The sequence below is a fragment of the Ranitomeya variabilis genome, chromosome 4 (assembly GCF_051348905.1).
Source record: "Ranitomeya variabilis isolate aRanVar5 chromosome 4, aRanVar5.hap1, whole genome shotgun sequence".
Lineage (NCBI taxonomy): Eukaryota > Metazoa > Chordata > Amphibia > Anura > Dendrobatidae > Ranitomeya > Ranitomeya variabilis.
In genome coordinates, this window is record NC_135235.1 from 404,826,945 (window position 1) to 404,843,101 (window position 16,157).

Sequence of the window (16,157 nt, forward strand, 5' to 3'; positions counted from 1 at the left end):
GTCAGAGGCATCCTAAATGGAGAGACCAGCCTATATATAATCAATCTTTTAGATTGTGATCCCTCTCTCCTCCCGTACCAGTCATGACTTTTGTATTGTTTACAATTCTGTACTTTTTTTATTATGCATACCCCTTTTCACATGTCAAGTGCCATGGACTAAATGGCGCTATAATAATAAATGTGTCCCAACATTGCCATCCTAAAAAGGGTTCTCCATGCATATAAAAAAAAATAAAAGCCTCTAATATTAAATGAAAGTATCACCACTTACAAGTCTCCTTCCATTCTACTATAGACTTTTCATTGTTCTACCAGTCCATTTACCCAGATCCAGCTACGATGTGTCAACACATGACCTCTACTGTGCATCATGGCCTGCAGTTATGACCTCTGATGACAGCACATTACTGCTGGAGCCTCAAACAGATTATAAGAGGCCAGGGAGGCACTGATGGGGAGCAGAAGGGTAGTGGTATGCACCATTACTCATTTTAGAAAATTGTCAGCAGTTTGTACAAAAATGATGCTACTGGTCAACTTTAAGGGAAGAGCGGTCCTTGTACAGTCTTCCAGCAAACTGCTGGTGCTTCTGTACAAGAATCTAATTCACCCTCACTCTAATGGAGAATAAAGATGATCACCCATTTGGAATTCATATCCTCCATCTCCACTAAGTGCAAGAAACAAGTATACTGTAGGCCTTTCTCATTGAGTAATCTGCAAAACCCAAGAGAGAGTCTTGTTTGGCCATCATGTTACTATAATGTTAAACGAAAAAAAAGTGGTTTGGTACAGTGTTAGCCAGTAGAAAAAAAATATATACGGTATATAGAGTACTCTCAGTCTGAGAGACAAAATAGGAATCTTGTGTGTATCAAACCCACAAGATTCCTATTTTGTCTCTCAGACTGAGAGCATTCTATATATACACACACACTATAATATATACTATAATGTTAGAAACACAAATGCAGTTGTAGTTATGCAAGGTTTTTTTTTTGAGCCAGCACCAGAAATTGATATATAAAGTAGAAAGTAGAAAGAAAATTGTGATACCGCTTTTGCATACACTCCAGTAAGAGCCCCCACAATTCTGGCCAGAGGGTACTTGCATGTGTGCAGCTTTATGGCATTTAAAATATTATTATTTATATAGCACCATTGATTCCATGGTGCTGTACATGAGAAGGGGTTACATACAAATTACAGATATCACTTACAGTAAGCAAACTAACAATTACAGACTGATACAGAGGGGTGACGACCTTGCCCTTGCGGGCTTACATTCTACAGGATGGTGGGGATGGAGACAATAGGTTGAGGGTTGTAGGAGCACCGGTGTTGGTAAGGCGGTAGCTTCAGTAGTGGTGAGGAGGCAGCGGGGTTAGTGCAGGCTGTAGGCTTTCCTGAAGAGGTGGGTTTTCAGGTTTCGTCTGAAGGATCCGAATGTGGTTGATAGTCGGATGTGTTGGGGCAAAGAATTCCAGAGTTTGGGGGACATTCTGGAGAAGTCTTTGAGGCGGTTGGGTGAGGAGCGGATAAGTGTGGAGGAGAGAAGGAGGTCTTGGGAGGACTGTAGATTACATGTGGGAAGATATCGAGAGATTAGTTCAGAGATATATGGAGGAGACAGGTTATGGATGGCTTTGTAGGTCAGTATTAGTCATTTGAACTGGATACGCTGAGGGAATGGGAGCCAGTGAAGAGATTTGCAGAGAGGGGAAGCGGAGGAGTAGCGAGGAGAGAGATGAATTAGTCGGGCAGCAGAGTTAAGGATGGACTGGAGAGGTGCAAGGGTGTTAGCAGGGAGGCCAAAGAAAAGGATGTTGCAGTAGTCAAGGCGGGAGATGATGAGGGCATGCACAAGCATTTTAGTAGATTGATGGTTGAGGAAAGGACGGATTCTGGAAATATTTTTGAGCTGGAGGCGACAGGAGGTGGAAAGAGCTTGGATGTGCGGTTTGAAGGACAGGGCAGCGTCAAGGGTTACTCCGAGGCAGCGGACTTCCGGTACGGGGGAAAAGCGTGATGTCGTTAATAGCGATAGATAAGTCAGGTATGGAAGATCTAGGAGATGGAGGAAAGATGAGGAGTTCAGGATTTGTCCACATTGAGTTTGAGGAAGGTGAGAGGAGAAGGAGGATATGGCTGTTAGACACTCTGGGATTCTGGACAGCAGAGAGGTGACGTCTGGGCCGGAAAGGTAGATCTGAGTGTCATCAGCATAAAGGTGGTACTGGAATCCATGGGACTTTATGAGTTGTCCCAGGCCAAGTGTGTAGATTGAGAAGAGTACGGGTCCTAGAACAGAGCCTTGGGGGACTCCAACAGAGAGAGGGTGGGATGAGCAGATAGTGTGGGAGTGTGAGACGCTGAATGTGCTCTTGGAAAGGTATGAGGAGATCCAGGATAGGGGAAGGTCTTTGATGCCAAAGGAGGAGAGGATCTGTAGTAGGAGGCAGTGGTCAACTGTGTCAAAAGCAGAGGACAGGTCTAGAAGGTGGAGTACAGAGTATTGTCAGTTAGCTTTGGCTGTAAGTAGGTCATTAGTGATTTTGGTCAAGGTTGTCTCAGTTGAGTAATGGGGGCAGAAACCAGATTGTAGATTGTCAAAGAGCAAGTTAGATGAGAGGTGGGAGGAAAGTTCAGCGTGGATGTGCTGCTCCAGGAGTTTGGAAGAGAGTGGGAGCAACGATATTGGGCAATAGCTGGACATAGCTGTTGGGTCGAGGGTTGGCTTTTTAAGGATAGGTATGATTGTGGCATGTTTGAAAGCAGAAGGGAAGGTGCCAGAAGTTAGTGATAGGTTGAAGAGGTGGGTTAGGGATGGGATAAGCGGGGTGGTGAGGTTGGGAAGGAGGTGGGATGGGGTCAAGCGCACAGGTGGTGAGGTGCGATTTGGAGAGGAGACAATTAATCCCCCCCTTCAGTGATCTTGGAGAGGGAGGTTATGGAGTTTGGGCATTAGTCTGGTATGCAAAGGGGTTGTGGTGGTTAAACAATGAAAACTTGCCTTGTTTGGTCGATCTTATTTTTTAAAGTGTGTGGCAAAGTCCTCAGCAGAGATGAGGGAGGTTGGAGGGGGCAGTGAGGGGCGGATGAGGGAGTTAAAGGTTTTGAATAACTGTTTGGGGTTGTAGGATAGGGAGGGTTGTGAAGCAGGCCGGTTTAGCAGAGGTGAGACCAGATTTAAAAGCGAGTGTTGCCTGTGTGAATGCAGTGAAGTCGTCTTACGAATGTGTTTTCTTCCAATGCCGCTCTGCAACCCTGGACAGTTGCCAGAGCTTTTTACTGGTGTTATTGTGCCAGGGTTGTCTATTGATGAGTTGCACTCTGCCATGAACGAAAGGGGCGACCATGTCAATAGCTGATGTGAGAGTGGCATTATAGAAAAAACAGTGTCAGTGTCTGTCGTGGAGTGAGGATATGGATGCCAGTGGTAGGATAGAGTCAGAGCATGTGGGAGTCTAGGTGTGCAAGGTTTCTGCAGGGGTGCGCATGTTGCTGGTCATGGGTGACCGGTGAGGAGGACAGGGATGAGAAAGTGAGCAGATGGTGGTCGGATAGAGGAAGAGGGGAGGTGGTAAAGTTAGATAGAGAGCAGAGACGGGTGAAGACCAGGTCTAGTGTATGTCCTGTGTGGGTGGCTGAAGAGGACCACTGAGTAAGTCCAAAAGATGAAGTAAGGGACATAAGTTAGGAGGCTGTTTACTGAGGGGTATCAGTAGGGATGTTGAAGTCACCCATGGTGGGAATGTCAGCAGAGAGAAAGTGAAGAAGCCAGGTGGAGAATTGGTCAATAAAGGCAGTGGCTGGGCCTGGAGGTCACTTGGAGGTTGGAGGGAGAGTAGATGCGGACAGAGTGGACTTCAAAAGAGGGGAGGATAAGGGAGGGTAGAGGTGGGATTGGGTTAAAGGTGCAGTTAGAAGAAAGGAGAAGACCCACTCCTCCACCATGTCTGTTGCCGGGACGAAGGGTGTGGGTGAAGTGGAGGCTGCCGTAACACAGCACAGCAGGGGAAGCGGTGTCAGAGGGTGTTAGCCATGTTTCTGTGAGGCCAAGGAAGGCAAATATGGAAAGATAATGCAAAAGCCAGAGATTGGCTACAGTGGTTAGGTTCAACACACACTATACCAGTGGGAAATGTGAAAGACTATCGGAAGGAGGGAGAGTAGAATATACAGAGTCTATAGTATAGCTTTTAGGGAGCAGTCACCTGCGCGAGGATCGAATTGTAGTTCTCGGACTGGCCGTCTGCTCTCCTGACCTGAGCGCAACAGCATGCATTTCTATGGAGCTTTGAAAACGTCATAAGAGATTGTCAGTTGGAGGATTGCGATGCAGCCTTCAGACTGGCTGCACCCTTGATAGTTTTTTGACCCCCCCAAAAAAAAATTATGCCAATGAGGGGGCTTCAGCACACCCTCAGCACGGCCATAGGTTCAGGGCACAATATGCTTCCTCAATTTGTATAATGTGCATGGTCATATGTTGATTGACAGCACTAAAGTGAGGGCAGCTATGCTCAATGTGTTATTGCTAGATCCAGTTTGTACAACTAAATGAAGGCTGACAGGAGCCAGCAATCAGAGCTGGCAATGACACTATATAAATGTGGCTGCAGTGTTCGCGTGCATGTGGAGTGCCCCCACTGCCGCAGGGCCGAGGGGTACCCGGTACCGGGCCTCTCTGTCTCAGTTCTGGGGTTGTCACGGTGGCTAGACCTGGCCCGTGACCCTGCTGAGGGACGTCCAATGAAGGTGGAGAGTGATGTGAGGTTGTGGTGTGGTGCAGGTCGCAGTAAATAACGAGGACACCAGGTTGCAGTCTCTTTACCTCTTTACTGAAGGCTTCAGGATCCTCAGTCCGGAATACGGTTAACCGGGCTGCATGAGTCCGGCCGGTCCGATGGCACCTCCAGAGTTCCCTTTGCAGGTGGAAATCTGTGCCTACCTTCTAGCACTTGTGTGTTGTGGTCCTCCCCTGCTCGGAGCTCTTCCGGGACCCTAGTGTCGCCCCTCTCCAACTGTTGCCCCCTATGTCTTCTTAGGTGATTTGAGTGAGACAGCCCGCCTATAACTGACTGTCCTGCCGTAGGTTTGAAGTAAGGCCTGGAGCTCAATACTTCCTCGGCATTCCGGCCACCGGCTACGCGCCTCAGTAGGATGTTGCCTCGTCTTACAGCACGACTCCTACTGGTGTTTCTCCTTGTTGCGTTGATCTCGTTTCTCACTCAGCACAATAAACCTCGCTTCTTGTCCTTTCTTGGGGTACCGCCGCGATGAAGTGCAGGCGCGGTCCCGTAACGTTCTTTTCTGTTCGCTAGGCCTCTGTCAGGATCCCACCCCTGACAGGGACCCCCCCTGAATCTTCCCCTGCAACACCCTCTGCCACAGGATGTTGCCTGGTTCCAACCCAGTCAGCTTCTCACTAACTTCCTATCTAACCCCCAGTTTTACCAGATTGTGAGGAGTGGCCTAATACATAGCACCCTTAGCTCCCCCTGGAGGCCAGACTGTGAAGTGTATTGGTGTCTGTGATACCTGGTCAGGTGAACTCCTTCAGTGCCATCAGACGTACCATAGCCCCCCTTAGCGGCGGAGCATCAGTACTGCAACAACCAGGACTCTGGGGCGCTGCACATGCGCAGCGCTGCATTCTCATTGCCAACTCCTATCTGCTGCTGCTCAGTGCTGTTCTGTACTACAGACTGAATCCAGCAATGACACTTACATTCCAGGAGTCATATACACTGCTCAAAAAAAATCGTATTTACTCACCGATAACAGTGTTTCTCAGAGCCCATGATAGCACCATGGAGAGAGGGGATCCGCCCTTCAGGGACAGGAAACCTACAGATAAAAGGGCGGTACCTCTCCCTTGCATCAGTTGGTTTACAGAGCATCGGAGGTCCTCCATGTTAAATAACAAGAAAATTGTATGCATATTGTATTTGTTTAACAGAATATACAGTGTGTTTATGCAAAACACACAACTCAAAAAAAAAAAAAAAAAGTTGCTCACCACACACGTGACGGGAGGGAATAAGCCGGTGCTGCCATGGGCTCTGAGAAACACAGTTATTGGTAAGTAACTGACTTTCTCAGTCCCCCATGACAGCACCATGGAGAGAATTACAGAGACTATAAGCTTAGGGAGGGACCACGGCCTGAAGAACCCTTCTCCCAAAGGTTAGGTTAGACACAAAGGCTAGATTTAATCTATAGTGTTTGAAGAAGGTTGCCGGTGATGACAGGTGGCCGCTTTATAGATTTGTTCTATTGATACCTCTGACCTCTCAGCCCATGAGGTTGCTATGGCCCTTGTGGAATGAGCCTTTAAGTCATCTGGGACGGTATTCCCCATAAGAGATGAATATGCCAAGGCTATTGCATCCCTTATCCACCGTGCCAAGGTACCCTTGGATGCTTTGAATCCCTTTCTGGGTCCCTGGAAGCAGACAAACCGAGCCTTCCTTCCTATACCCCTGGGTAGATTCTAGGTATTGAACCAGATATCTTTTAGCAGCAGGGCCGCGCTTAGTAACCCGATGTTTACCCTGGTTACCAAAAAAAACAAACAGTACAAACTCACCATCTGATGTCCGTCAGGTCCCTTGCCGTCTGCTTCCTGCTCTGACTGAGTGCCGCCGTACAGTGAGAGCAGAGCGCAGCGGTGACGTCACTGCTGTGCTGTACTTTCACTTTCACTTTGCGGCGCTCAGTCAGTGTGGGAAGCAGACGGCAAGGGACCTGACGGACATCAGATGGTGAGTATGTACTGTTTTTTTTTTTTTACATTTACGCTGGTAACCAGGGTAAACATCGGGTTACTAAGCGCGGCCCTGCGCCTCCAAGCCGGCCAGCCTACAGCTACCCTACACCTGGTACCCTGGACTGAGGACTGTGACAACTTCAGTAAACCATGGAAAAGACTTTGCAAACCGGTGTGCTCATTCTTTGCTCATTTATCGGCTTACACCATCTCGCCATACACTTGGGAAACCCTAGGGACCCCTCCTCACCTGTGGGAAGCGTCACCATCTAGCCGCCACACCATCTCCCCAGAGGACCCCTTTAAGCGGCGTCGGTCCCAACTGACCAAACATCACAGGTGGAGTCATGAACATAGACATTCAAATCCCCTTAAAGACCATTCCCTTTAATTGGGTGCCCAGGGCCACGGACCGGGTTGCAGCCACCATGACATTCCCTTTAAGACTGGACCAGGTACAGAGTACCCCGCTGGCCTGGTAGGGCGACTCATTATAGCTACCAGGAGAATGTTTGTTAGGGATAAGATCTTAAGGGGAATTGTCTCTATGAGTTCAAATGGAGGACCTGTTAGAGTGGACAGGACTAGATTCAGATCCTATGAAGGTAGCTTTTGTGTGGCTAGAGGTTTAGATCTTGCTGCAGCTTTAATGAACCTTGTTATCCATGGGTTGCCTGCAATGTCCTGATTGTATTGGGCACCCAAGGCTGCCACCTGTACCTTTAAAGTACTGACTGCTAAGCCTTGTTCCAGACCTTTTTGTAGGAATTCCAGTATTTTACTAATTGAAGCCCCATCCTGAACTTTTACTTTGGAGATAAAAACTTTTTCCAGGTTTTCCCATATGCTTTAGTAATAACTGGTTTCCTACTTTTTAATAATGTAGACAAATTCTTCGATAAACCTCTCTCAGCAGTCCCCGTTCAAATTCCATGCTGTTAAATGGAGGTTCATGCATGAGGATGGAATACTGGTCCCTCATATAGAAGGTCCGGAAGATCAGGTAGGATCCAGGGGTCGGGGATCGATAGTATTCTGAGCCAGGAAAACCAGGTTCTTTTTGGACAAAATGGGGCTATAAGTATCATTTTCACTTTGTCTTCTCTGACTTACCGTATAACTTCCGGAATCAGGATAATCGGGGGAAAGGCATATGTTAGGTTGGGAGTCCACGGAATTAAGAAAGCATCTAGCACCCGAGGATTCCCCTTGGGGTTTAGGGAGCAGAATACCCTTATTTTGTTTTTGAAATTGGCGAACAAATCTATTGCAGGAGTTACCCACATTTTTGTAATTTGGTTGAAAACGGACTGATTTAGAATCCACTCACCCTGTTTCAGTTGAGTACGACTCAGATAATCTGCTTTCTGATTCTTTGATCTTTGGATATGTAGTGCAGAGAGGGACAATAGGTTCGAGACCTGGTTTTCCCCTCATGGCTTATATATGCCACTGTTACTTGGTTGTCTGAAAATATACGGACATGATGTCCGCGTATGTAAGGCAGAAAAAAAATAAAAGAGCTTGAGCCACAGTCCAAAGCTCTTTCTGGTTTGAGGTGGCTGTTAGTTCCTGACTTCCCCAATCCCCCTGAGCAACCTTGTTCTCCATGTGAGCTCCCTAACCCATTGGACTTGCATCGGTGGGATACTTTTGTCATCCAGGGGATCCCCCTGGATAGGTTGTTTTCCCCACCAGAGTAGGGAATGAGTAGAGGAGGAATTTAGAGTTATGTGGCCCTCTAGATGATTTTTTAGTATCGATTGCTTTTCTAGTATATCCCATTGAAGCTCTCGTGTGTAATTGTGCCCAGTGTACTGCTGATAGGCATGATGAAAGGGAGCCCAATAGCGACATTGCTTTCCTCAATGTCATGGAGGGATTGTGTAGAGTTCTTGCTAGCATGCACATAATGTGCTCTTGTTTTGCGGACTGGAAGCCGGCACTCTTGGATGTGAGAGTCCAATGTTAACCCTAAAAATTCTTGGATCCTGCAGGGCTCTAACCTTGACTTTTTTATGCTTATAAGCCAGCCCATGTTTGTCAAGGCTCTTATTACTCTGTCCACCTGCTTTCTGCAGTTTTGGGCCAAGTCGCTTGCTATGAGAAAATCGTCTAAGTAAGGGATTATTAATATGTTCTGCTCCCTTAGATGAGACATCATTTCTGCCACCATCTTTGTGAACACCCGGGGAGCTATCGATATCCCAAAGGGGAGCGCTTTGTACTGGAATTCTCATATTTGTCCATTTATGGAGACTGCCTGAGAAATTTTCGGGATTGTTTGTGGATAGGAACATGGTAATATGCATCGCTGAGACCTAACACGATCATGAAGCAGTTCGGAAATAATATTTTTATGGTGGATTTGTATTGATTCCATCTTGAGTTTAATGGGGAGTAGAATCCCCTCCCTGTTTCTTGGGGGGAATTTCCTGTATTACTGATTTCTGCAGCAGGGTTAAGATGTAGTTTTCTAGAGCTCTTTGTTCTGTCGCTGAGTATCTTGGTCGGGTTACCACAATTTTTTTTTGGGGGGGGTTTTAGAGAGGAAAAATCTATTCTCAACCCAGACTTTATTAGATTTAGAATCCATGAGTTGTTTGATATTTTTCCCAGGCTGGAAGGAATGAAGCTAGTCTCCCCCCACCCTGGTGAGAATGTCACTTAGAGGGTTTTTTGTCTCAGGAAGAGTTACCAAAAAGGCACCCCCTGTCCTCCTTCCTTCATCCTATCTATTTTGCACTCTGGGGGGAAGGGGAGGGGGGGGGGTCTTCTGCAGAAGAATTTTCGGTCCCAGGCTCGGGAACCCCTTTTTCTTATCTCCCGCTTTCTGGAGTACATCATCCAGAGTTTCACCAAACAAGAATTTTCCCTTGCAGGGAATGGAACATACCGGTAACTTAAGTTTTGTTTGAAGATCCCCTGGCCAGCTTTTAAGCCATAGGGTTCTCCTAGGCGGAATTAGAGAGGGCTGCAGACTTAGATGTTAAGCAGACAGAATCCGCTAAAAAAGCTGCTGTATCCGTTATTACAGGTATAGATTCTAATATTTTGTTTCTGGGTGTGCCATCTGTAATCTGTTTCTGAAACTTCTGAGTGGGCCCCTAACCAGGTAACCATGATTACAACTCGGTGACGCACCCTAATAGTGGAGGAGAACCTCAGCAGATGACAGATGTCACTGAAGATCAGCTCTATATAAAGACCAACATGGTTATTACCTCCATATGGTCAGTGGTAGATACCAGTCCTACAGAACATATAAGAGATCACAGCACAGTTGCAGATAATGTCTTACCGCTGACGTTCTTTCTGATGGAATCATTCATTTTTCCTGTCTTTTCCCATCTGGCCCAGACCGACATGACAACTTCTAGTCACGACTCACCTGCAGAGAATACAACAAAGACACATTTCACTTCTCATATTCCAGCCCCATCACCATCTATTCCCAACCTGCACAAACTCCTCATCCTGCTGATACCCCAATACTGAGCCACTGCTGTTGTATGTGTCCTACAGCACCTGATACCCCAATACTGAGCCGCTGATGCGTCCCTATTACTGCCCCTGCTTTGTGGTTCTCTGTGCCCTCTAAATTCTAAAGCAACCCTCTACAATATAGTAATTCAGGGTGCAAGTGCCCTAGAAAACAGTGCCCATATTTTGCCCCCTAGAAAGTAATGCCGTGTGTGCCCCTTTAATAGCCACAGTAACCAGAGTTCCCCTATAATAATAAGTGCCCACTTTACATTTAATAATGTCGTGAGTCTCCCCCCGTACAGCTCCCCTATACACAGCATGATGCTCTCTTATACACCATATAATGCCCCCTCACTGTATAGTACCACCCAAACTGTTTGATGGCTCCACTGTAAGATGACTCCCTCACTGTAATCTCCACACTGTATGATGGCCCCATAGATAGCCTTCATATACAGTAGCATAATGCACCAAATAGTCCACAATATAGTATAATGCACTCCCCATTGGCAGACTATAACATAAGGCAGCCCCATAGGCATTACCTGTAATAAGGCAGCACTCCCATAGGCAGACCCTGTAATAAGGCAGCACCCCCATAGTCAGACCCTGTAACAAGGCAGCCCACATAGTCCGACCCTGTAATAAGGCTGCAGATCCCAAAGACAGACCCTGTAATAAGGACCCCCACATAGACAGACTCTGTAATAAGGCAGCAGCACCCAAAAAATAAATAAAATACTCACCTCTCCATCCTGGTCCCTGCGCTGCTCCCGCTGATCTCCTGACAGCAGGCGCCGGGCAGTGACATCATTGCGCCCGCTGTCAGTCGCGTCGACGTCAGACGCCGACACTGACAGGGGGATGATGGGAAAAGGAGCGCAGTGCTCCTTCTCCCATCATTGCGATCAGCTGTATCGGCTAAATGCCGGTACAGCTGATCTTCCGATGGCGGGGGGCCCACTGCTGGCACCAGGCCCCCCCGCCTGCTCATGGGCTGCACAGCGGCCAGGCGGCAGAGCAGGGAGATCGATTCTCCCTGCTGTGCACCAGAATGTAACTGCATCGGCGCGCTGCACCCACCTATACAGTTACAGTAGCGTAGCTCCGGGTGGGCCCCCTCAGAGCACCGGGCCCAGGGCGCCCACACCCTCTGCCCCCCGGTAGCTACACTACTGGGTCTACCCATACCATTAGGGATCTGGAGGTACATGTCGCTGCTACAGCTGGTCTCAAATTACCCCCTGCTGATTCTCAAACCCCTTTAAGAAAGGTGTCTGCCTTTTTATCTAAGGGGTCTTTCAGTGTACCCATATCCTCAAAGGGGAGGGTGAATTTTTTTGAGGCTTTGGCTACGGCAACATTCAGTTTAGGAGCTTTGTCCCAGAATGTGGACGCTTCCTCTTCGAAAGGATATTTCCTTTTAATAGAAGGTACTGAGGAGTTTCTTCTGTCTGTTTTTCCCCCCATTCCTTCTTTATTAGGGTTTGGACATTCAGGTTTAAGGGAAAAGCTTTCCTTTTTTTCTGTCCCAATCCCCCAAACATTATATCCTGCGCAGTTCTCTCAGGACGAGGGTCTTCTACTCCCATAGTAGATCTCACAGCTTTCACTAGGGTATCTACTTAATCTAAGGGAAAGCAGTGGTGACTAGTGTTGAGCGATACCTTCCGATATGCAAAAGTATCGGTATCGGATTGGATCGGCCGATACCCAAAAAGTATCGGATATCGCCGATACCGATACCCGATACCAATGCATATCAATGGGACACAAAATATCGGAATGGTTCCCAGGGTCTGAAGGAGAGGAAACTCTCCTTCAGGCCCTGGGATCCATATTCATGTATAAAATAAAGAATACAAAATATTGATATACTCACCCCTCTGACGGCCCCGGCTCTCACCGGTCCAAGCGTCTGCCTCCGTTCCCTAAGAATGCAGAGTGAAGGACCTTTGATGACGTCGCGGCTTGTGATTGGTCGCGTGACCGCTCACGCGACCAGTCACAAGCCGCGACGTCATCGCAGGCCCTACACTCACTCATTCTTAGGAACGGAGGCTGCCGTTACATCGCTAAGGTCCAGGGTCCGCCGGAGGGGTGAGTATATCAATATTTTTTATTTTTATTATTTATTTTTTACATGAATATGGATCCCAGGGCCTGAAGGAGAGTCTCCTCTCCTCCAGACCCTGGGAACCATACGCACCGCACACTTCTGATTCCCGATATCGCAAAAATATCGGAACTCGGTATCGGAATTCCGATACAGCAAATATCGGCCGATACCCGATACTTGCAGTATCGGAATGCTCACTAGTGGCGACCTGATTCTTCATCTGAGGAAGATGAGGAGAAATCGGATCTATACGAGTCACCGTCTTCCAAGGTAGAACGGTCAGATTGAGAGTATACTGCTTCCTTTTTCTTTATTTTTTCCCCCTTTACTAAGGGATGTAAAGGCACTTTGAACTAAAGTCTGTAATCAGATCAGAAGTTCAGAGGCAAAATCTGAGGTTTCCTTACATATCTGTTGACTACAGGAGTTACAAAGCTTTTTGTTCCAGGATACCGGCAAAGCTTTGTTACAAGTAGGACAGCACCTATTTTTCATTTTCCCCGCTCTCTTTTCCTAGTAACTGAAGAGAAGGAACCCCATTAGAATAGAGAACTTTCTCGATGATCACTTACCATTCAGATGCGGATGCAGGTACCGGTTCTGGAGGGGGGAATAGGTTGTTGTGGAAGAAGATCCAGGAATGGCGGCTTGCTCAGTGTAGCAGATCTGCTGCGCTGTGTAGAGTGGCCGCTGGACCCACTTCTCCTGTCTTTGTCTTTAGGAATCTCCAATTACTATTTGTGGTGGCGCTGGTGCTGCTGCCTAGGCTGCTGTTCCAGGTCTTGATGGTTGTCGCTGTCATCCATGGTTTATAGGGGACTATGTGCACTCTCCCCCCTTTTTAAATCTGCTGCCACCTCCAGCGTTTCTGGCCGCCCCCCTGTGCCGGAACAGAAGGGGAGCGTTCGTACTGTGCATGCGCACGCCTCAGGGACCCGGAAGCTCAGTTTTACTTCCGGAGTGATGGCCATCTTTGTGCACCTTTCAGAGTGAAAGCTGATAAGATGCACGCTCCCCGGGGTCCCGAGAGCCCCTATCTCCCTATTGGAGCAGTGGCAGTGCTCCCCCCCTCTCACCCTGAAGAACCCATCGGTTCCAGCAGTGGCGGCCTCGAACACTGGACCAGCCACGGCAGGAGCCTCCTCGCTGCCGGATTTCGACTGGCCGGCCCCGATCCCATATCTTCATTAGACAACATCTTAAAGCAGGTACCGCACTGAAGGTTCCCCGTCAGGGACAGGAAACCAACTAATGTGAGAGAGGTACCGCCCTTTTATCTGTAGGTTTCCTGTCTCTGAAGGGCGGATCCCCTCTCTCCATGGTGCTGTCATGGGGGACTGAGAAAAATAAAGGGAACACAAACAATGGAATATAACGCGAAGTAAATCAAACTTCTGTGAAATCAAACTGTCCACTTAGGAAGCAACACTGATTGACAATAAGTTTCACATACTTTTGTGCAAATGGAAGAGACAACAGATGGAAATTATTGGCAATTATCAAGACACCATAAAAGGAGTGGTTCTGCAGGTGGGGACCACAGACCACATCTCAATAACAATGCTTTCTGGCTGATGTTTTGGTCACTTTTGAATGTTGGTTGTGCTTTTACACTCGTGGTAGCATGAGACGGACTCTGCAACCCACACAAGTGGCTTAGGTAGTTCAGCTCATCCAGGATGCCACATCAATGTGAGCTGTGGCAAGAAGGTTTGCAGTGTGTCAGTGCAGCGCCCCAGAGTCCTGGTCGTTGCAGTACTGATGCTCCTTAGATAAAAAAATAACCTAGTCATGTTAGGCTACTTTCACACTAGCGTCGGGCTCGGTCCGTCGCAGTGCGTCGGGCCGAGGTTACCGATGCTAGCGTTCTCTGCGCCGCACAATGGGGGCAGCGGATGCATTTTTCCAGCGCATCCGCCGCCCCATTGTGAGGTGCGGGGGAAGTGCGGGGATGTGGGGGAGGAGTTCCGGCCGCGCATGCGCGGTCGGAAAAAGCGGACTGTCAGCAGCAAAAAACGTTCCATGTAGCGTATTTTTTGCAGCCGACGGTCCGCCGCAACCGTCGCACGACGGTTGCGACGTGTGTCAATTCATCGCAATGCGTCGTTAATGTTAGTCTATGGACAACAAGCACTTTTGCAGGATGTGTTTTTTGACCAAAACGATGCATTGCGACGGAGGACAAAAAAGGCCAGTGTGAAAGTAGCCTTAGGTGTCTATGAACTCGTACTGACCTGCAGAATCATAATGGCAGGTCAGTTTTAGCATTTAGTGAACCTAGCAAAAAAGCCAAACAAAAAAAGTGTGGGACTGCACTTTCTTTGCAATTTCACCGCACTTGGAATTTTTTTCCCGTTTTCTAGTAAAAGACATGGTAAAACCAATGATGTCGTTCAAAAGAACAACTCGTCCCGCAAAAAATAAGCTCTCACATGGCCAAATTGACGGAAAAATAAAAAAGTTATGGCTCTGGGACGGAGGGGAGTGAAAAACAAACACAGAAAAACGGAAAATCCCAAGGTCATGAAGGGGTTAAAAAAAAGTGTGTGTAAAGAATGGTTGTAGATGACGAGGGAAAGGCCAATATATTAAAACACCTTCTCCACAGTATTTACGATGGAAAAATGAAATGCCGAGAGACAAAGAAAACCCTATATTAAGTTTCACCAATCTAACCCAAGAAGAGGTACGAAACCGGATAAATAAGATTAAAATGGATAAATCTCTGGGCCCAGATGGCATACACCCACGAGTACTAAGAGAACTAAGTAATGTAATAGACAAACCATTATTTCTTATGTTTAGGGACTCTATAGTGACGGGGTCTGTTCCATATGACTGGCGCATAGCAAATGTAGTATTAATATTCAAAAAGGGCTTTAAAAGTGAACTTGGAAATTATTGGCCAGTAAGTAACCTCTATTGTTGGTAAAATATTTGAAGGGTTTCTAAGGGATGTTATTCTGGATCATCTCTGAGAATAGCTGTTTAACTCCATTTTGGCATGGATTTATGAGGAATCGCTCCTGTCAAACCAATCTAATCAGTTTTTATGAAGCGGTAAGCTATAGACTGGACCAACGTGAGTCATTGGATGTGGTATATCTTGATTTTTCCAAAGCATTTGATACCGTGCCACACTAAAGGTTGGTACCCAAAATGAGAATGCTGGGTCTGGGGGAAAATGTGTGTAAATGGGTAAGTAACTGGCTTAGTGTTAGAAAGCAGAGGGAGGTTATAAATGGTATATTCTCTAACTGAGTCACTGTGACCATTGGAGGACATATTCAACATATTTATTAACATATGGTAGAAGGTTTACGAGTCGCCCACCAGGGCAGTGGGGTACTCGGTACCGGGTCCGGTTGCTCTTAAAGGGGATGTCACAGTGGCTGCGACCCGGTCCGTGGCCCTGGGCACTCAAAAGGGGAAAGGTCTTTTAAGGGATTAATAAAGTCTATATTCATGATGCCACCTGTGGTTCTCAGTCAGTGGGACCGACGCTGCTTAAAGGAGGTCCTCTGGGGTGATGTTGCTGCAGCAAGATCGGTGAGGCTTCCCACAGGTTAAGCGGAGTCCCCAGGGCTCCCAAGGTGTATGGCAAGGTTGGTGTATGCCGGCAAATAAGTGGAGGACACAGTTGTTAAGTCTTTACCTGGCTTACTGATAGAAGCAGTCCACAGTCCAGGATACCAGGCACGGGTGGTGATATGGTCCTGCTGGCTTGAGGCAAAAGGTGATCCCTCTCCCAGGCGAGGTCCATAAGCCTTCCTAC

General features: G+C 47.5%; 1 protein-coding gene across 2 annotated transcripts in view; it reads right to left on the bottom strand.

The window, feature by feature from the left end:
* LOC143764955 (zona pellucida sperm-binding protein 1-like) overlaps nucleotides 1–16,157 on the bottom strand; it is a 150,159-nt gene that overhangs the window by 103,641 nt on the left and 30,361 nt on the right. The window lies entirely within an intron of this gene.